The sequence below is a fragment of the Hemiscyllium ocellatum genome, chromosome 5, assembly GCF_020745735.1.
Source record: "Hemiscyllium ocellatum isolate sHemOce1 chromosome 5, sHemOce1.pat.X.cur, whole genome shotgun sequence".
Taxonomy (NCBI): domain Eukaryota; kingdom Metazoa; phylum Chordata; class Chondrichthyes; order Orectolobiformes; family Hemiscylliidae; genus Hemiscyllium; species Hemiscyllium ocellatum.
Window position 1 is genome coordinate 35,760,943 of NC_083405.1, and position 23,177 is coordinate 35,784,119.

Here is a 23,177-nt window from a genome sequence, read left to right on the forward strand (position 1 = left end):
AAGCTCGGCTCCACATTTCTGCATACCTTTGATAACTTTTCACTTTTCTTAAGTTCTTCAGCTGTTTCCTTATGATTCTTCATAAATACTTTGCTTCAGTCTTCACAGTGGAAGACATGAATAATATCCCAACAATTATGGAGAGTCAGGAGGTAGCCATTACAAAAGAGAAAGTGCTAGAAAAGCTAAAAGGTCTAAAGCTTAATAAATCTCCTTAAACTCGATGAGCTACATTCTAGAGTTCTGATGGAGGTGACTGAGGAAATATCAGAGGCATTGGTTGTGATCTTTCAAAAATCACTGGAGTCGGGGAAAGTCTCAGATGATTGGAAATTCGCTGTTGTAAACCCCTTGTTCAAGAAAGGATGAAGACAAAAGATGGAAAATTACAGGCTGATTAGCCTAACCTCGGCTGTTGGTAAAATTCTAGAATCTATCGTTAAGGATGAGGTTTCTAAATTCTTGGAAGTGCAAGATCTGATTAGAACAAGTTAGCATGGATTTAGTAAGGCCTGACACACCTGTTAGAATTCTTTGAAGAGAGAACAAGTAGGTTAGACCAGGAAAACCCAGTGGATGTTATCTATCTAGACTTCCAAAAGGCCTTTGGTAAGGTGAGGGCCCAAGGTGTTCGAGGTGAGCTACTGGCATGGATTGAGGATTGGCTGTCTGACAGGAGGCAGAGAGTTGAGATAGAAGGTTCTTTTTCAGAATGGCAGCCAGTGACAGGTGGTGTCCTGCAGGGTTCAGTGTTGAGGCTGCAGCTGTTCACTTTGTATATTAATGATCTGCATGAAGGGAATCGGAGCATTCTGGTGAAGTTTGCCAATGATGCAAAGTTAGGTGGACAGGCAGGGTAGTACTGAGGAGGTGGGGAGGCTGCAGAAAGATTTAGACAGTTTAAGAGAGTGGTCCAGGAAATGGCTGATGAAATTCAATGTGAGCAAAAAGAATACAGTCATTGAATATTTTCTAAATGGTAAGAAAATTCATGAAGCAGAAGTACAAAGGGATCTGCGAGTGCTAGACCAGGATTTTCTAAAGGTTAACTTGCAGGTTGACTCAGTGATAAAGAAAGCTAATGTAATGTTGTCATTTATCTCAAGTGGAATATAAATGCAGTGATGTGCTTCTGAGACTTTAGAAAGCTCTAGTTAGGCCCCCATTTGGAATATTGTGTCCAATTTTGGGCTCCATACCTCAGGAGCCGTGGGCACAGCCTTAGAATTAGAAAGGGTTAATTTAGAACAAAATGAGGAGACGATTCTTCAGCCAGAGAGTGGTGGGTCTGTGGGATTCATTGCCACGAAGCGCAGTGGAGGCCGTGACTTTAAATGTCTTCAGGGCAGAGATTGATAAATTCTTGATCTCGCAAGGCATTAAGGGCTATGGGGAGAGTGGAGTTGAAATGCCCATCACCCATGGTTGAATGGTGGAGTGGACTTGATGGGCTGAATGGCCTTCTTTCCACTCCTATGTCTTATGGTCTTAAGATAGCATAAACATTAAAAGAATCAGCTTCCAATGCCTTTTGTCAAAGAGTGTTCTAAAGATTTACAACCCTCTGAGAGAAGAAATTCCAGTTCATTTCTGTTTTAAATTGTTTTTTCAGAAACCGTAATGCCTAGTTTTGGATTGGACCACCAGAGGAAACATCCACCTCTTATCCACCCTGTCAAGCCCCGTTAGGATCTTTGTATGTTTCAATCAAGTCATCTTTTACTGTCCTAAACTCAAACAGATACAAGCCTGACCTGTCCAGCCTTTCCTGTTAAGACAATCAGCCAATTCTAGTCAACCTGTACCAAACTTCTTCCAGAATCTGTACAGTGAGGAAGTAGGCCATTTGGCCCATCAAGTCCACAGTGACCCTCTGAAGAGCATCCCACCCAGACCCAGCCCCTTTACCCTATCCTTAATTTCCTATGCCTAATCTATTTGGCCTGCACATCCCTGGACATTGTAGGAAATTTAGTATGACCAATCCACCTAACCTGACATCTTTGGACTGTGGGAGGAAACCAAAGGAAACCTATGCAGACGTGGGGAGAATGTGCAATCTCCACATAGACAGTCACCTGTGACTGGAATCAAACCTGGGTCCCTGGCGTAGTGAGGCAGTGGTGCTAACCACTGAGCTGCCATGCTGCAGAGAGAGGTCAGTGGTTCTCTGAGTGAGCACTGTAATGTTGTATGTTTACATTTTTAAAAAAATTTGAAACCAATTATGTTCATTGTACTCCAGATGTGATTTCAACAGTGCCCTGTATAACTGAAGCCTAACTTCCTTCCTTTTTTGTATTTCCATTCCCCTTGCAATACACAGTAACACACTGTTAGCTTCCTATTTGTTGCTGTTTCTGCATACTTTTTGCTGTGATTCATTCTCTAGCACATCCAGATCTCTCAGCAACTCTTATAATTTAAATGATAGGCTTCTTTTTTGTTCTTCTTGCCAACATGTACCATTTCACATTTTCCCATATTACACTCCATTAGCCAAGTCTATCTACCGGTAGTCTTTCTATGTCCTCCTCAGAACTTAATAATTTCTCACATTTATCTATATTATCAAATTCACCTTTGTTACTTTCATCCAATTGTTTAAATAAATTGTAAAAAGAATGGAGACCCCAGCTCTGTGGCACACCATTCATCACAACTTGCTTGAGCACAAAATCTAGCCCAAAATTCCAGAGGAAATTGCTTTGGTACATTTGATCAAAATTGTTCTTCAAATGTAATTAATAGGCTAGAAAGGCCTGAGGTTGTGAAAGGTGCTCTATAAATGCAAGTAAACATAGTCCTAAAAAAACAAATGCGCTGAAAAATAGAACTGTGGAAAACTGAAAAGATTGAAACAAAGCTAAAGTTTAAAAGGGAAGCATATACTAAAGTTAAGGTGTACTGTATAATTACCATATAGATCGAAAGAGAGGTGAAAATAATGATAAGGTGGGTGCACCGTGTATAGGGAAGCAACTAACAAATAAAGTACAAAACATTGAGGACTAAAACAAGCTTGTGTGGAATAAACAAATGAAAGATGGCAGGAACACTCAGTTGAAGGGAGGAGTCCAATCGTGGAGGAGGAAATGTGCAGAAAGTATGATGCACGTGTTTTGCAACTACATTTGCAAATGAAAGTAAAAGTGAGAATACAGTTGTACTGAAGGAGGATGTAGAACAATTAACAGATATTACAATGTATAGGGAGATGGTGATGCTCGTTACCAGACTCTTAATCCTGATGATCTGTTAATGCTCTGGGCCATGTATTCAAATTCCCACATGGCAGCTGGTAGAATTAAACACAGTCACTAAAATTAATAATTGAAAGCTAGTCTTTGTAACAGTGACCATAACGCGATCATCAATTGTTTCAGAGCCATTCAGTTCATTTTAGTGAAGATACTCTCTCATAGATCTCTGGCCTACATGTAACCTCAGACCTACAATCATGTGACTGACTTTTAACTGCCCTCTGAAATAGCCTTAAAGCTCTGCAGTATGCCTGAGCATGCAAAGTTTAATGGGACACAGCCGGCCATCACAATGCCTGCAATGAGAGATTAGATGTGGTCTTTTTGAATAGAGGCCTGAGTAGTGGGGAAGGGCTGCATTTTGCTTTGCTAATGCGTCATTATATACAGTGTTACAAGTGATGAGGTAAAGAAGGTAGCTGCCATTTCAAGAGGATGGATGAAAGAGGCAAGTCAGCCTGATCAAGCAGGCATGGCTGAAGGTAGCTGCTGGTGTATGCAGGTCAGGCATCATTAGCAAGACAAGGATACAGTGCAAGAAGTGTTTTAGTGATCCCTACAGGGCTGGCAAGGTGGTTGCTTAGCAATTATGAGCTGGCAACTATAACTCTGACTTGTTCAGCAGTTCTCTATATAGGAAGGGCACCAAAACTATGAACAAAAAGAAATGTTTTACAGGGTTCCTTCATGTCTTTTGTTTAAGCAAGCACCACTGACTGTCTGCCTTGAAGTGACCTACAGTGAAGTTTGAAAAAATGTCACGTGTCTCATGAGCTTCAAGTTGCGCCCTCAGAGTCTGAACATACTTTTTCTCAGTGCAGGAGGAGAAATGGATAATTTCCAGGAATGGAGGTAGGCCAGGGTGACCTACCCTTTTTAGCAATACTATTGCATAAGAGGGAGGTTGTCGTGGAGATTGGCAAGGTGTCATTAGGAGAGCAGCTGAAAGACTGATGTTGTAAATTTGCAGTTGCATGTGAGCAGCTTTTTAGGAGCTCTTGTATCCATTAGTGGCAATTTTGTGCTCAGCAACATGTCATGAAAGCAATATTGCAAAGATGGCTAACATGTTGAGGTCTTCTATCTCCTGGCGGGGTAATGGCAGAGTCACAGCTGCAGTGCAGACCTCAGAGAATGATCACCACATGAGTTAGATAACCCTTCACCAGCACAGAGATCAAAGGGTGGTGCAAGTCAGCAGCGTGTCACGTGAGTAGGAGTACATGCTGAATGCAATTACAATTGTGGACAGTCCTCAACAGAGGATTGAAAGCAGCTCCAAGATATTCAGCTGAATAGAGGTATTCAGCTCTAGGGTTAAATACAAAGCAGGTTTTTGAGGAGATAGAAAGGGAAGGGATGTGAAGTATTTGTTAGAGTTTCCTCAAGTAGTGCTCAAACTTGGCTAGAAGATGGAGGATAGCTGTTCAGGCAGCATCTGAGGAGTAGGAAAATTGACGTTTTGGGCAAAAGCCCTTCATCAGGAATAGAGGCCTCTATTCCCGATGAAGGGCTTTTGCCCAAAATGTCGATTTTTCTGCTCCTTGGATGCTGCCTGAACTGCTGTGCTTTTCCAGCACCACTCTAATCTAGAATCTGGTTTCCAGCATCTGCAGTCCTTGTTTTTACCTAGAAGATGGAGGAGTCCATCCATGTCATGAGTGATGCAATGTGTCAGACATATGAACTCATGATCTCCTTTGTTTCAACAATGTTCAACCTTGTGGAGAGTTTTATGTGGTAAGCCATGAGTTGATGTAGAGGCAGTACAGTGACCTGTATGCTGCATCTGCAAACTTTCTAGGTTGGACTACTAACTTTCTGTAATAGCTCAAATATATGGAGCTGCAGGCAGGTGCTCAGATGCAGTTGTGGCACAAGAGGGCAGAACGAAATTGACAAAAATATCAACTGACCTCAAAGTCTGCCTGTGCCCAAGGGTTACACAGACACAATGCTGCATCTTTAAATCATGAACAAGGTTATCTGTCCACAGTGCAGCTTGGTTATCGATGGCAAATCTCCATGGCACTGCAACCTGGAGAACATGTGCCATCAGCATCTCAGAGTACAGAAGCGAGGTGGTTGTGTACGTTTCACTCCCAGCTACAGGGATAATACATGTAGAAGTACAAAGATGTGAATATGTAAACTGTTTTACAAATGGAATTCACTTGGGTCCATACTTTTATGGCTTCATGATGTCAATGTATATCATTGCAAATAACCCATTTCTATTTGGTTTGTGATTGTGCCATCATGTAATTTTTAGTGCTCCATTTCACATTGAGCAAAGGAGTAATCTGGATGTAACAGCAAAGCATGTCATGGGCCACACAGTATAGGAGATGGGGAAGTGTGTTGGGCTTGCTTTTGACAAGGAGATGTTTAGTTGCAATGGACTTGTGATTGCTGCCATTCTGATGCACTGGAGACCTAATGCCAGAAATATAGAGTACGAAGTTCCATACTCTGAAGAATTATGACAGGATGAAGGTGTTGTTGAGCTTCTCTGGCATGTAGGGCTTCACTGGCTGACACGAGTGGGATCTCTGGATGGGCATGCTCCAAAGCTGATTGTTACCATCAGCCTCTTTCAAGAGTGTGAGTGGTATTTACCCATTTCTGGCACCAATTCTATTTTCTCCATAGTACCACACTTTGCAGAGCATGACATAACATCACTGTACATAACACCCATGAAGGTCCCCATTGGAGTTACTTGTTGAGCAATCAAGAGGCTGGCTGTGCATTTTCAACATGCTGGTGGATCAAAAATTGATGCCCTGACCATCAATTGGTTATGGTTGTGATTTATTTTTGTGTGTGTATATGGGATTCTGCACCAGTGTAATCCACCATGACGTCCGATGTCTTTTGTCACTTGGATGCTATCTATACCTGAGACTGTCAGTATTGATGCGTCTGAAAGTAGCTGTTCAGAAATCTTAATCAATTTTTAAAAATTCTTGTAAGGTGGCCACATAGCAGCTGCATATTTAATGAATAGAATTCCTTTCTTTTTACATCTACACACCAGGCTGATCTGGTGAAGGCTGAAAGGCCAAATGTGTGCAACCCTACACTCCCTGTAAGATGTGGACTCAGCCATGCACCTCGTGAACAATACCCATGTATGTACACATGTCCTATGATCCTTCACATGTCTGGCTGTGTACATATGCCTCATGATCCTTTGCCTGCCCACGGCCATAAAGGCATCTTTGTGTTGTACCAGGCCACACATTTGCTTCCAGCTTCAGGCAAATTGTGAAAATGCGTGATTAATGAAACGTTGAAAAGTTGGCTTGCGGGGAGTGGAAAATGCTAGATCACATCATTTGCTTTTCAAATTTTATTGCTTAAATGACCATTTTATTTTTTGTTCTCAAAGAAAACAGCAACGAATAATAATATATTAATTTATTGTAAATTGAAAATTACATTAATTGATGCTGTTGCTTGTAGCTCCATTTGCCAGGAGATTTACTGTCAAATGTATGTGATGCTCAGCTGTCTTCCATCATCCTCATCCATCCATGTAGCTTGTTTACAGCCACTTTGTGACATCTGTCATTTAGCTACACATTTATGCCGAGGTCATCCCCTCTTTCTACTGTGTTTCAGTTTACCCCCTAAAAGAGATCTGTGTAGCTATTCAGCTGTGGTAAAAGGGCTGAAAAACTGACCTATCCTCTTCTGATGCCACTTTTTGAGTTACTTTTGCTCTTGCAATTTCAATTACCTCTCTGTTTGTCCTTTGATATGTATCTGGAATTTTTTTTGTATATGCCTTAGCCTCCACGTTTCAAAGGTCTCTTTACTTTTCATAGATTTTTTTTCTTCTGTCCAGGTTTCTAAGGCATACAGAAAAGTGGATAGAATGTATCCTCTTATGAATTCTTTCCTTGTTACAAGCTCAAATTTTCTTGCTAACATAGTCTTCATCTTAACAATATTACCTCTGGCTATCTCTGTCCTAACTTCAGCATCACATCTGTTATCTTTTGTTTTCAATCGTCCTAGATAGACAAATTTATTCACTTGTTCTAGTGTGACACCATCAACTTCAGTTTTTCTTCCATCTTCTTCTAATGTGTTCTTTCTAAGTACCATTATTATGTCTTTTTGGTATTCACTGTCAATTCATATATTAAACATGCAGATTTTACCTGATTTATAATATTTTGTGGACCCAATTCTGATTCTGCAAGATGCACCTGCTGACAGGAAATCTATGTTCTTGCCTCCAATTTTTACCTCTAGAAGTATATCTAATTCTCTGAATATTTGTTCTTTGTATGGATTGAATAAATTTGCAACAGTACACAACCTTATCATCTTGTTCTCTGCCTTTGAAACATGTCTAATATCCCTCAACAACTTTAATACTTGCTATTCGGTGCAATATAGTGTTATGAATATGTGGGTGTACTGTACCTTTAAGAAAGTTAAAAGTTAGCAGAAGGACCTGACACAGCACCAAGTGTTCTGAATAAGGTAACAGTGTAACATTTGGTCGAACAACTAGATTAGCTAGGTTGCTTGGAAACAACGAAACCAATTCAAGTTCAGCAAATCAGTTTATACCCTCAAAAATACCAAACTCCAATCAAGTTTGAATTTAGTATATTGACAATATTAAATGCCAATAACACAATCCGACGTTTTGGGGGTATAAGACCGGGAAAAAGTGAACAGCTGGGGGAGAACTGCCAAAAGACCAACAGGTGTTGGCTGCTAGTGAGAACTCTGAGAGGTGCCTGTCTAGAGTTTGCGCAGAGAAAAGCATCAACACTGATCTGGAGAGCAAATCTACAGAGGAAGAGAGAAAGATAAGATTTGACCACTTGCTGGTTTTGAAATTTGAATTTTTCAGTAAATCTTAATTGGGGTTTTTATCAGACTAGTATTATAGAAGGGAAAGCAAAAAATAGGTTAGAGGAAGGAGCTGTAAATAATTGTCAATTATTCTTTGTTACTTTTAAGGTGTTACTTTTTTCTGACTGGTTCTTGGCCTCTCGAATTTTCACAGATTACTGCACAGGTTAAATCTTTACCGTGTTGCTGGTTTAAATTAAGTAGGTGGGTTTACCCTGTGACATCACAATAGTCTCTGAATAAGTCTCACATTTTTACTGCCAATGTCATATTTCGGCTCATGAATTTTGGTGCTAAACACAATGGAATGTTTTCTCATTGTAAATTAAGCAAATTATGTAAGTGTTGTTTACATCGAAATGTTCATTAAAGATTGTTCTTAATTTCAATATTCCTCCTCTTGTTTCTACTCTAGGTTTAAATCCAGACTTAATTTCCCCAATCTCTGCCTCAAGTACGTTAATATGTTTTTTTTCCACAAATTTCAAGACCGCTTTAATAAATACATGCATTAATCTAATAGGTCTAAATTGATTGTGCTCCATTGTTTTAGGTTTCTTAGGCAACTCAACGAAGAATGATTGATTGTTTATCTAAGGGCTTTTAGATGTTCTGCTGCTAAGTCATCTGTGCTTGAAACTTTTCCTGTACTTGTTAATTTCAAAGCATTCTTGATGTTTGTCATAATTTTCTCATCAATCATTTGACTTTATATCTTGAGGACTTTGGATCATTATGCGATTCATTTATGTATTCTGTCAATATTTCTTGCTGCTATGCCCCTTTCAAACACCAATTTATCATCATTGTCTTTTAGGCACATACTAAACTGCTATTATCTTTCTTCTGATGTATCTAAGATTTCATCTTCTGGTGCCTAATTTGCATGATTTCTTGGAAGCTCCTATATTATTTAATGTATAATGAGATCGCTCATCTCCCTAAACCGTTTTGATTTAGCCTGCCTTCCTGTAATCTTAATTTCTTTTTGAATTCCATGACATCCAGGTGTGTTTCTTTCTTTCCTCCTATTTTTCTTCATTGATAGAATCTCATTTGTTGTCCACTGCTCATCGCTTCTTTTCTAGTTGGTAATTTTTGTTTTGGAGCATGTTGTATGCTCTTTTTCATGTTTTTCCATTGCCTTATTTTATTCTGAGACCTCTGCTCTAATTCCTTAATACTGAAACATTCATACTTGTTTTTAAATTTAAGATTGATCACCTCTTTGATATTTTTATCCCTTAAAATGTCAATGCCTAAATGGTAGCTCATCATTTTCTTTTTTGATATTTTTGGTTTTAGTTTAATTTTTGTCTTAAGGAGACAATATTTGAAGTTATGTTTGTGCCAAGATGCAAATGAGTGTTGATTAAACTGTTTCTAAACATTATTTCACCAGTATACAAACTATTTGATTTCTGAATAGGAGGACAATAGTATCATTCTTTTTGGAATGGGCAAGTCAGAGGCAATAGAAAGGATAGAACTTACAGCAAAAGAGCCATAAAGAAAAGTAAGATAGAACATGGGAAAAATCTAGCACAGAAACAGATAGTAGAAGTTTCTATAAATATATAATACAAAAAAGAGTGGCTAAAATAAACATTGGTCCTTTAGAAGATGAGAAGGGGCATTTAGTTATGGGATATGATGAAATGGCCATGGCATTGAATAGGTATTTTGTGTTGGTCTTCACAGTGGAGGACACTAAGAACATGTTGGTAATTGACAAAGACATGAAGGTGGGGGAGGATCTAGAAACAATCATTATTAATGGAAGAGGTAGTGTTGGGCAAGCTAATGACGCTAAAGACCGACAAGTGTCCTGGCCCTGATGGAATGCATCCCAGGGTATTAAAAGAGATGGTGAGAGAAATAGCAAATGAACTTGTAATTTTCCAAAATTTGCTGGTCTCTGGGGCAGATTGGAAAGCAGCAAGTGTGCGCCACTGTTTAAAAAAGGATGTAGACAAAAGGTGAGGAAATATAGATCGATTAACTTAACTTCTGTAGTAGGGAAGATACTTGAGTCTATTATCAAGGAAGAAATAGCAAGGCATCCAGTAAGATATTGTCCCATTGGGCAGTTGCAGCATTGGTTCCTAAAGGGCAGGTCATGCTTAACTAATCTTTTGGCATTCTAATGAAGACATTAGAAGCAAGGTAGACAACGGGCACCCAGTAGATGTGGTGTACCTAGATTTCCAAATGGCCTTCAATAGGGTGCCGCACAAGAGACTGCTGCATAAGATAAAAATGCATGGCTTTATGGGTAATGTATTAGCATGGATTGAGGATTGATTAACAGGAAGCAAAGAGCAGGGATAAGTGAGTGCTATTCTGGTTGGCAATCAGTAACTGGTTGCGTGCAACAAGGATCAGTATGAGGTCCACAATTATTCATAATTTATATAAATGATTTGGAGTTAGGGACCATGTGTCGTGTCAAAGTTTGCAGATGACACTAAGATGAATGGCAGAGCAAAGTGCAGAAGACTGTGAAACTTTGCTGAGTAACATAGATACTTTAAGTGAGTGGACAAAGGTCTGGCAGATGGAATACAATGTTAATAAATGTGAAGTCATCCATTTTGATAGGAGTAACTGTAAAAGGATTATTACTTGAATGGTCAAAAAGTTGCAGCATGCTGCTATGCAGAGGGACCTGAGTATCCTTGTGCATGAATCACACAGGGTTGTTCTGCAGATACAAATAATTAGGAAGGCAAATGGAATCTTGTCCTTCATTGATAAAGGGATTGAGTTTAAAAGCAGGGAGTTTATGTCCCAACTGTACTGGGTACTGGTGAGGCCACACCTGGAATACTGCGTGCAGTTTTGGTCTCCTTGCTTGAGAAAAGATGTACTGGCATGAGAAGGGGTGCAGAGGAGGTTCACTCAATTGATCTTGGAGTTGAGGGGGGTTGGCTAAAGAGGAGAGACTGAGTAGTCTGGGGTTATATTCATTGGAATTTTGAAGAATAAGCAGGGATCTTATAGAAACATATAACATTATGAAGGAAATAGATAAGATAGAAGTAGAAGGGATGTTTCCACTGGCTGGTGAAACGAGGATAAGAGGGCATAGCCTCAAAATTATGTAGAGTACATTTAGGACTGAATTGAGAAGGAACTTCTTCACACAGAGCGTTATAAGCCTATGAAATTCCCTGCCCAGTGAAGTAGTTGATGCTACTTCAGGAAAAGTTTTTAAAGCTAAGATAGATTTTTTTTCAACAATAAAGGAACTAAGGGAAATGTTGAGAGGGCGGTTAAGTGGAACTGAGTCCATGAAAAAATCAGCCATGATCTTACTGAATGGCGGAGCAGGATCAAAGGCCTGATGGCCTACTCCTGCTCCTAGCTCTTATGGTCTTAGAACAATCAACATCAATAGGGAAAAGATACTCAGCAAACTATTAGAATTGAGGGCAGACAAGTCCCTCAGGTCTGATGGCCTACGTCCAAGGCTATTAAAGGAAGTGGTGGCAGAGATAGTGGATCCATTGGTTTCAGTATTCCAAAATTCCCTGAACATGGGAAAGGTTCCAATGGATTTGAAAAATGCTAATATAATGCCCTTATTCAAATAAGGATGAAGGCAATATGTGGAAAACTTCAGACCAGCTAATTTAATATTGGTTGTTGGGTAAGTGTTAGAATTAGTTATCAAGGAAACAATGTCAGGACATTTCGAAAGTCAAAACACTATCCATCAGAGTCAATATGGTTTTGTGAAGGGCAATCATGTTCAATTAATTTGCTAGAGTTCTTTGAAGATGTAACGGATAATGTGGATCCTGTAGATGTAATATATCTGGACTTCTGGAAGGCATTTGATAAGGTGCCGCACAAAAGATTAATTCACAAAGTTGGATCATGTGATTTAGGGGTAATTTATCAGCTAGGATAGATGACTGGCTTCTGTCTATCAGCCAGAGTCGGTATAATTTTTTTTTCTGGCCAAATGTAATAAGTGGAATGCCACAGCCTTCGGTCCTTAGACCCCAGCTATAGTATTTGCATTGACAACTTGGATACAGGGATAGAAGTCCTTATGGCCAACTATGTGAATGACACAAAAGTAGGTGGGATGGTAAATTGCAATGAGGGAAAGAAAACCTTACACATAGATGTGGTAAGAATAGGAGAGTGGGCCAAAATGCGGCAGATGGTGTTTAACATGGATATGTGTGAGTTGTGCATTTCATTTGGAAAAAAATGAGAAGGCAACCTATTATCTAAATAGGGAGAGACTTCGGGGTGCTCCCGTGGAAAAGGACCTGGGTGTTCTTGTTCATGAGTCACAGAAAACTAGCATGTAAGTACAGCAGCTAATAAAGAAAGTAAGTGGAATGCTGGCTTTTATAATTAAAGGAATAGAATATAAGGTAAGGAAGGATTGTTGCAACTATACAAGGCATTGGTGAGATCACACTTGGAGTATTGTGCACAGTTTTGGTTGCCTCTATTTGAGGAAAAGTGTAATGGCATTGGAGATAGTTCAGAGGAGGTTCACGAGATTGACCCCAGAGATGAGGAGTTTGTCACATGAAGAAAGCTTGAACGGTTTGGGCCTATACTCTGGAATTTAGAAGAATAAGGGCATATCAAATTGAGGTATTCAAGATGATAAAAGGTATGGATGAGATAGTCATGAAGTGGATACTTCCTCTTGTAGGGCATCCTAGGACAAGGGGTAACAAATTTAAAACCGAATTGAGGAGAAAGTATTTCTCATAACATGTTGAGAGTCTGTGGAATTTGCTATCCCAAAGTGTAGTGGATGCTGGGACAGTGAGTAAATTTATGGAGGAATTAGACAGATTTTTAATGGATAATGGGTTGAAGGATTATATGGAGTATCAGGAAAATAGGGATGAGGATCATATCAGCCATGATTGGTGGAGCAAACTCAATATGCCTAATAGCCTAATTCTGCTCCTATATCATATGAATTTATGAATGTGCTACCTACATATACAATTGTTTTAAAGAAGCTATTTGCTACCAGAGGTTTTTATAGTGTTTCAGTCAACCATTATAATAGCACTTCACCACAAAATGCTTCTATTTCCTGTTTACTGTGACTTTGTGTGGTATAAATTTGATTGACAACAAGATCAAAAGTTTTGTTTCAGTTTAATCATGATCGTTCTGTCTGAGATTGTCAGCAAACCTGAATTTAGGAATTCTACTCCATTCCTATGTTGTTTGCCTCCTGAAATGTAAAGCTCAAAATTCTTTCACAATGGACCAGATTCTAACTATCTTACTTCTACAAATCATAGCAAGTCAATACTGTACCCAACTGTATGTATTGTTAAACTTTCCCATCTAAAATAAAGTCCTTATCCCATGTTCTTACTGTAAAAAATGAGGTCTGCAGATGCTGGAGATCACAGCTGCAAATGTGTTGCTGGTCAAAGCACAGCAGGTTAGGCAGCATCTCAGGAATAGAGAATTCGACGTTTCGAGCATAAGCCCTTCATCAGGATGCTTCATCCTGATGAAGGGCTTATGCTCGAAACGTCGAATTCTCTATTCCTGAGATGCTGCCTAACCTGCTGTGCTTTGACCAGCAACACATTTGCACCCATGTTCTTACTCTCAAGGAAGTACCTCTTCCATTGAGTACAAAGAGCTCAAAATCTAGTTTTTGTTGAGATTTGTCAATTCTCCATTTGGCAAGATCTCCTCCTTCCTTAGCACTACTTGAAACAAAATTACTTACGTGGTCAAGGATCTTCTGTATAACATATTTTTCATGGCTAACTCGAGATTTTACACTGTGAGGCTCCTGCCGCTCCACATGTGACTGGACAATTAAAACCATAAGACCTAGGAATAGAAGTAGGTCGTTCTAAATGTCAAGTTTCCTCTGCCCTTCAATGAGATCATGGCTGATGTAGTGATCCTCGACTCGACTTTCCTGCCTTTTCCCCCATAAACCCATAATTCTTTTATTGATTAAAAATCAGTCTGTTTCAGCCTTGAATACATTTAATGAATAGGCCTTAGCAGCACTTTAGAGGGGGTGATATCCTCACAAAACAACAGTTGTAAGCTGTTGAGCTGTTGACTTAGTTTTGCACAGCTGTCGAGCCAAGATCCCATTGTATAACTATTGGTATGTATAACCAGCCTCTTAAGAGCAAATACTCCATTTCGTTATGAGATGTTGGACTGGGGTTGTCAAAGGTCAGGAACATTTGGCTTCAGATCTTCGGGTGACTGTCCTCCAAGGCAGACTTCAACATATGCAACAATGCAGAATGGCCAAGCAGAGGCTAATAGCCAAATTCAATACTCATGAGGATGACCTCAACTGGGACCTGAGGTTCATGTCACACTACAGGTGACCTCACTAAACTATGCACTTTCTCACATGCACACACCCTTACTTACTCACACTCATGCAGACCCTCTCTCATATATGCACACTCAGGCGCGTGTGCCCACACATACACATCCTCTCATAGGCTAATACTCTGTCACACTCATGCACACACTCACTCATGCACTCTGTCTGTCTCAGTCTCTCACTCACTCACATTCACACACACCTCCATTGTCTCTCTTCCCCCTTCTACCCCTCTCCTTCCCCTCCCTGTACTCCTGCCCCTCCCCTCTTCTCTCCCTTACCATCTCCCTTATCCCCTCGTCCCCCACTTCCCCCTCTTCCTTCCCCTCCAACTCCTCTCTCCTCCCTCTCTCTCCTCTCTCTTCTTCCCCCCTCTCTTCTCCTCTCCCTCTCTCTTTCCCCCCTTCCCCCTCTCCTCCCCCTCTGTCTTTTCCCCCCTTCTCCTCTCCCTCTCTCTTTCCCTTCCCCCTCCCCCTCTCTTTCCCCCCTCCCCCTCTCTCTCTGTCTCTCTCTCTCTTCTCCCTCACATTCATGCACATGCTTACAATTCTATGTGGTGAATTTGCATTTGCAGAACCATTCTATTTTGCTCAAAAAGTATGCAATCTGCATCAATCATTCCATGTGACATTTTGTAAATTCCTACATTGGAAATAGAACGAGTCTGACTCAAGGTTGTAATACATACAGACTCTAACCTCACACCTTTAATGCACTGTCTAAGCTGAGATGTCACCTTTTTTTCTAAAACCTGAAGTAATCTCGGGAATGTTACTTGACAGAAGTTCTGAAATTCAGATATTAATGAATCGAAACTTGCAACCCATTCTAAAAGATGAAGGACTTAACAGCAATCTAGGTGTTCTCAATATATTGAATAGTTGCATGACACTATTATCTTGTCCTATAACTTCTATGTCTTATGATCCTGCCCCACGAGCTTCCTGACAAAGGAGCAAAACTCCGGAAGCTAGTACCTCCAAAAAAGACTTTTGGACTTATAACCTGGTGTGTGATTTTTAACTCCATTTCATGGCAGGCCCAAGAGTTCCATATATGTACAGTATGAGATGGGCTGAACATGGTCTGTTGAAGATTTTTTCTTGTCATTGGCTGAGGCCTTCAATTACAATAACAGTGTTTCTGTGTGGTGGTGTGGTGTGAAAATAAAATTGTGGCATCCTAAGTGGAATCCTGTGACCTCGGAGAGAGATCCATACTACAAAAGTATTGCTTCTCATTCAGTACAAAAAGGTGTCTCTACTTCTTGTGTCCTAATTTTGATAAATGTAAGGTGAATAGTTTGAACTTCTAGTATCTTTGTAGCAGTGTTTATATTTTGTATTACCAAGTCGTATTTTCTACATTTTCAGATAATGAACTGATGTTATTTAGCTCATTATTTCATTATTTCAATAAAAACATTGTATCACTTACTGCATATACATCTCAAATATTAGTACAGCAATGTGAAATTTTAAAAAAAAATTACTTTGAGTGTATTTTGCTTTGAGACTTCCATCCTGCAGCTGCTCCTCCCGTCCCCCTGCAAATCAAATGGTTTCTGGGCAGGGTGCATTCCAATTTCACTCTGGCTGCTTTTTAAGGTGAAAGTGCATGCAGCAACTTGCCACACAACTGTGCAATTAGAGTCAATTTGACATGCTGTATTGCAGGCCAATCGTGGAAATCTTAATAGTCATTGACCACTCTGACAGAGATCTCTATATGCAGAAGTAGCTATTAAGGCCTTACCTAATAGCTGAAGTGTCCTGTGGACTTTGGGGACTAATCTGTGAACCGAATGGAAAATCCAACACACTTATTCAGAAAGAGACTGACAGAATATTTCTGAAGGCACCCTGCTAATTGATTATCTCTCTGCTTGCCATCCGAGTAAAGACACTAGGTGGGTCAAACATAAACCGAGGACTAACAGTTTTGGAGCTATGGGACAGCAGCACCCAAAAGTAAGATAACGGATCACTTTTTAGATTAGAATCAATCTAAATATCATGGCATAGACAGAGAACAGAGGGGGCCAACACCTTCAACATATTGTCTAGCTATCACCATTGTTAACAGCTAACCCAAGAATGCAACTTTTTAAAAAAAAGGTTTTGTGATTTACACATGAAAGAAGTGAAACTATCACTGTATTATAACAGATGAAAGGCTTAACAGACAATCAGTTTTTCAATGTATAATTTCAGTTACATCACACTGTCAATTTTTGCTATGAATTCTATGTTAGGATTGAGCCCTCCACTAGCACCTGATGAAGGAGCGTCGCTCCGAAAGCTAGTGTGCTTCCAATTAAACCTGTCGGACTATAACCTGGTGTTGTGTGATTTTTAACTTTGTACACCCGCAGTCCAACACCGGCATCTCCAAATCATAACTGCAAATACTTAAGCATTTTTGAGGGGCTAACAACGCATGCCCCTCCAATTGAAAGTAAAATCTCTCCAGCAGCAGTGTTTGATTTACAGGTGCAGTCTGCTGCTGTTAGTCCTTTTTTTGGCAACAATGGTCCCAGATGCCACAGGAAGGCCAGACCATTAAGTTGGTAGTCTTTGCACATGGCCAGATCACTTGGTAGCCAGCAAAATGCTAACAATTGTGAAAAATCAATGCTAATTTGTCTTTTAAAAAAAAGTGGCTAGGCATTGAGAAGCAAATCTCATGCTGGAGATGTAGACTAAGTGCTGCAGACTCTGGCATTTGAATTATATGTGAGAATTGTTTTTTATCCTGACATTATGTTGAATATTTAACATCAATGTCCGCAAAATGACATGTAACTATTGTACACTATTGAGAAAAGTGTGGAGAAAATGCAATGAGAAAAGTGAAAAAAATAGAAGAACAAAGGCAAGTAGAAGTAAAGAAAGCAGGAAAAAAAATAATGGAAGTGACTTTGTGCCCAGAATTCAAGCAGTTTCTGACAAAGCATTGCCATAACCTTCACAGACTCCTCAGAGGGAAAAAAAGTGTAATTATCACTTTTGCTAGATCTCCAAAATTTCTGCTAGTTTGCCACTCAATTTACAATGAGGGATCTGCAAAGTCCTGTAAAAGTTCTCTGTGATTTTAATTTGCACAGCCATAAGAAATCACTTGTAATGTATAGTATAATAAATGTATTATAAGGTCTCAAAATGCTAAAATTGAATAATGTATCCTTTAACTTTACCAGTGGCAAAGCCCTGAGGGATTCACTGGCAGCTCAATTCCCCATTCTTCAGAAATGACTCATGCTCATTCTAAGCACTACTTCCCAATTCAGGGAATAAAATAGTCATGGTTTAAGATGAGGATATCATTTAGATCTTCATTTAGAAGATTGCAATGCAATTAATAGTTCATTGGATGTAATACCTTTGAAGCATAACAGTGTACTGATGGTTTATTAGGAACAGCACCTCTCTTAGAGCAGAAACATCCAAGGCCAGTTTATGAAAAGAGATCTGTGATTATCTGAAAGCAAGAAGGAAGCATCTCAATATTTATGGTCAGAGGTTGAAACCTGAAGAGATTGGAACCACAAGTATAGAGGGTACTGAAAAAGTGCAATTTGAAGTGTGAAGTGCTTTGTAGCACAATGTGAACTCAGTTTGAGGACAGGTGGCAGTCATCAGTCTACAATTTCTGAAATTTCCCTTAGGTATTGATGCACAATTGCACCGAATTTTAGGTGACTGGCTTATGCTTACTAAATCTGAATGCCTCATCCTGGGAGAAGAATCATCGTGTCTACTTTGTGATATAACAATGTTATATCACAAAATAGACACGATGATGCTTCTCCCAGGATGAGTCCACCAAATGGACTGCAGCATTTCAGGAAAGCAACTCACTGCCACTTTCCCAAGGGCAACTAGAAACGGGCAATAAGAGCAAGTCCAGTGGACCCAGATTCCAGGAATAAAAAGAACTCCTGGCAGGCAGCTGGTGACAGCAAGCACATTGAAGCTCCTGAAGCTTGTTTTCTTGACCTAATAAATGTTAACACCTGGGCATTCTTTTAAGCAGAAAACAGCCACAAATTGGCTAATGATCCACAAAGTCAGAGGAACTTGCAGACACGAAGGAGAGGGCTGCTGGCTATAAGGAAAGTCTGAGTGTAAATTCTGAGATGCTTGGGTGAGAATATGCAGGACAGATTTAGGCTGGACTTTCCTTGTGGACCTTGGAGGCCATGATATGGAGGTGCCGGTGTTGGACGGGGGTGGACAAAGTTGACAATCTCACAACACCAGGTTATAGTTCAACCGGTTTACGTGAAAGTATAGGCTTTTGGAGCACTGCTCCTTTGTCAGGAATCTGCCTGTTTTTTTTTTGCTTCATGAAGCCACATTGACTCTGCTTCATCGTATTATCTGCTATTATATTCTCTATAATAGACTAATATTTTCCCAATGTCAGACATTGAGTTAATTGACTTATGGTTACCTGCAGAGGCATGAAGAAGAATTCATAGAGTCTATATGGCTTAATTTCCTGGAGCAATATCTTGTGGACCCAAGTAGGAATCAGGCTATATGGATCTGATGATGTGTCATGATGCTCGAAATAAATTATGTCAGAGTAAAAGATGTCCAAGGAAACAGTGACCATAACATAATAGAATTTAGCATTCAGTTGAAAGGGAGGAACCTGGATCAGAGACAACTATGCTAAGCTGAAATAAGGATACAAGTAGCCCCTACTATCTGAAAGCAGAGCATTCCCAGGAAGTGAAGGAGCAGCGGTCCAAAAACTAGTGCTTCCAAATAAACCTGTTGGACTATAACCTGGTGTTGTGTTATTTTTAACTTTGTATTCCCAGGAAACCTTTTGTAAGCTGAAAATTGCATAAAGCGAAGTGCATGATTTACATGGGGAAAATTTCATGTTGTTTCGGTTTCTTCGGATTTCTTCAGATTCGTGAAAACAGGTACTAATGTAGGTCTTTCATAAAAGTGAAATTGCGTAAAGCGAATATTCAAAAAGTGGGAGATTCCAATAATTATGAAGAAAGAACTACTTGGAGTGTATTTGAAAGTTGTTTATTTTCAGTTATTTTAAATGAAAATTTCACCTCAGCTGGTTATCAAAATGGGTTGCTTACTTTGAATTCAACCTATTTAATACGGAGTCTAGCAGATAGCTGTCCTGGGTTTTAACTTTCTGAAAAAAGTGAATTTTATTGAAGTATTTGGAACCAACTGTGTATTGCAGAACAACATATTGAAAGCCATCATATCCAGTTCCACACAAAAGGAAAAGAACATTTTTCCCACAGCAAGTAGGAAATAATATTTGTTATAAACCTGAAGACAGCTTTAATGCTGATTTAAACTGATCTTTTTTATAAGTTGGACCAAGACATGTTTGGTTGAAAATAAAGACTAAGTTACTACTGCCATGGTTTGGTCAGATGTTCATGAAAGTTGCTAGGCATTGGGAATTCTAAAAAGCTTTGATGCTTCGTGGAACCATTAATCTGCTGCACCAACAGAAACAACAAAGTGCATCACGAAGCAGAAAGGTTGCCTTTTTCATTTGATAACTGTGAACCAGTCAAGCCATGTATCAAAAAGCAGAACCTGTTGTCCGTTTCTATCAGTGTGTAAATGCATCTTATCAGCAGAGGAAGCAGATACATCTGCCACGTGTAGAGATATATGTATCATCGATAGAAACAGGTGAGGTGCAGGATGACTGGAGGTTGGCTAACGTGGTGCTATTATTTAAGAAAGATGGTAAAGAAAAGATAGGGAACTATAGACCGGTGAGCCTGGCATCAGTGGTGGGCAAGTTGTTGCGGGGAATCCTGAGGAGCAAGATTTAGATGTATTGGGAAAGGCAAGGAATGATTAGGAATAGTCAGCATGGCTTTGTGCATGGGAACTCATGTCTCACGAACTTGATTAAGTTTTTTGAAGAAGTAACAGAGGATTGATGAGGGTAGAGCAGTGGATGTGATCCGTATGGACTTCAGAAAGGCATTTGACAAGGTTCCTCATGGGAGACTGGTCAGCAAGGTTAGATCTCATGGGATGCAGGGAGAACTAGCCACTTAGCTGCTGAACTGGCGTGGTGGTAGAGGAGTGCTTCTTAGACCGGAGGCCTGTGATCAGTGGTGTGACACAAGGATCGGTGCTAGGTCTACTATTTTTTGCCATTTTATATAAATGATTTGGATGTGAACATAAGTATATTTGATAAGTTTGCAGATGACACCAAAATTGGAGTGGACAGCAAAGTGGGTTACCTCCGATTACAACAGGGTTTTGATCAGATGAGCCAATGGGCTGAGAAGTGGCAGATGGAGTTTAACTTAGATAAATGTGAGGTGCTGCATTTTGGAAAAGCAAATCTTATCAGGAGTTATACGTTTAATGGTAAGGTCCTGAGCAGTGTTGCTGAACAAAGAGACCTTGGAGTGCAAGTTCATAACTCCTTGAAAGGAAGCTAAGAGGTAGGTAGGATAGTGAAGAGGGCTTTCCTTTATTGGTCAGACCATTGATTATGGGAGTTGGGAGGTCATGTTGTAGCTGTACAGGACATTGATTAGGCCAGTTTTGAAAAATTATGTGCAATTCTGGATGTTGTGAAACCTGAAAGATTTAGAAAAGGTTTACAGGGATGTTGCCATGGTTGGAGGATTTGAGGTACAGGGAGAGGCTGAATAGACTAGTGCTGTTTTCCTAGGAGCGTCAAAGGCTGAGGGATGACTTTATAGAGGCTTATAAAATCATGAGGGGAATGGATAGGATAAATAGACAAGGTCTTTTCCCTGGTGTGTGGGAGTCCAGAACTAGAGGGCATAGTTTTAGGATGAGAGGAGAAAGATTTTAAAGGGACCTAAGGGGCAACATTTTCACGCAGAGGTGGAATGTGTATGGAATGAGCTGTCAGAGGAAGTGGTGGAGGCTGGTGCAATTACAATTACAAAAGGCATCTGGATGGGTATATGAATAGGAAGGGTTCAGAGGGAGATGGGCCAAGTGCAGACAAATAGGACGAGATTAGTTTAGGATGTCTGGTCGGCATGGATGAGTTGGACTGAAGGGTCTGTTTACGTGCTGTACATCTCTATGACTATCTGTCAAGGCACCATCTTGACCATTTGTATCTGATTTAGTGGTTCTCTTCAATTGCAAAAATAATTTATTGTGACATGCGTTAGACATTGGGAAGAATATTCTAGGCATAGCTTAAGGAAGAATGAGCGGGCGAGAATTAATTGGGCAGAATGCAAAAACTGAGTTTCTTGACTGAGGTTCAAAATTTGTAATTAAGTTCGTGGTCAGGAATCTGTTTTGCATGTATTAACATATGATGTGTATTCATCATATCCCAAGTGGTTAGAATTAGGTTTGTGGGTACAAACCTATTAACCTAAAATGGGAAATGAGAAACCCATCTGTATTTTTGAGGTGTGTACTCAGTGAGATAGATTTCAACCTCGATGCCCTGCTGGCTACACACATCCTCCGTTACCTGGCTCTTTCCTAACCAAGGTGTTTCTTTGCGTCAACACTTATGTTAATGATGAATCATTCCATGTTGATCAGCTCATGAGAAGTTTTAGACCTACATATGTAGTCTGGCTTACTGTTGTTCAATGCCTGCACTGTTAAGATTGAACCTTGAGCAGGCCAACAAGCCAGCCCTTTATTTTGTAGTTGTATCTTTGTCCCCTGCAAGTCTTGGATTAATAGGTATCAGAAGTATATTTTTTCCTAGTTTTGATTAAAAGTCTGACCTGACAATATATGTTTGCTGGGTGGGTAGTCCCTATTATGTTTTAAGTATAAAACCTGACCAGAGGCAGTACCACTGTGGTGCCAGCAGTATTACATTGGTAGCTGCAATAAAGGGACAGATATTGGTCTGGATTTTCCAATGGTAAAACTGAGGACTGCAGATGCTGGAAACCCAAGGAGCAGGAAAATCAACATTTTGGACAAAAACCCTTCATCAGGAACAGAGGCAGAGAGCCTGCAGGGTCGAGGGACCAGACTTTTTTACTACATTGTAGATGGGAATTGTGTACAAGGACTTGGGTAAAATCCTCCTCATAATAAAATCCAAAGAAATTCTGCAGGAAATTGAAGATTTCACTGGAAATTTGTCTACACTTGGAACCCTGCAAAAAACTCATTTAAATCAGAGATTTTGAACGTTTCCAAAGAACTTGAGTATAGAGATCTAGGGTTCTTGTACAAAAAAGTGTGGTTTTCAGAGAGCATCTATATAAAAAGTTATTTATTAATAAATCATAACATTATTTAAAAATTACTCTGGAAATGTTAGAGTGTTAAGTGCATAGTCTAACTTCTGAGTAAGTATTGAACTAACCCCATACATAGCTCTCCCAGCTCCAACTACACCTCCCACAGACTGTACACTCTCCAGAACCTGACCTGACACTTTTGGGATGTGACACCATTGTTTACTTGCTCCAAACCTGGACACCCTTCATCTTTCAGGGACTACTCTGGTGCTGACTCCCAAATCTCACCTCCACAGAAATCCAAGTCCTCCCTTCCCAAATCTTAAGTCAACACATCTTCCCCACTTTGGATCCAAACATCACCCCTCCCCTTCACATCTGATTATGAGAACTAAAGCTCTGGTTCACATACCCCATTCTCCGCCAAATGCCTCCCCTG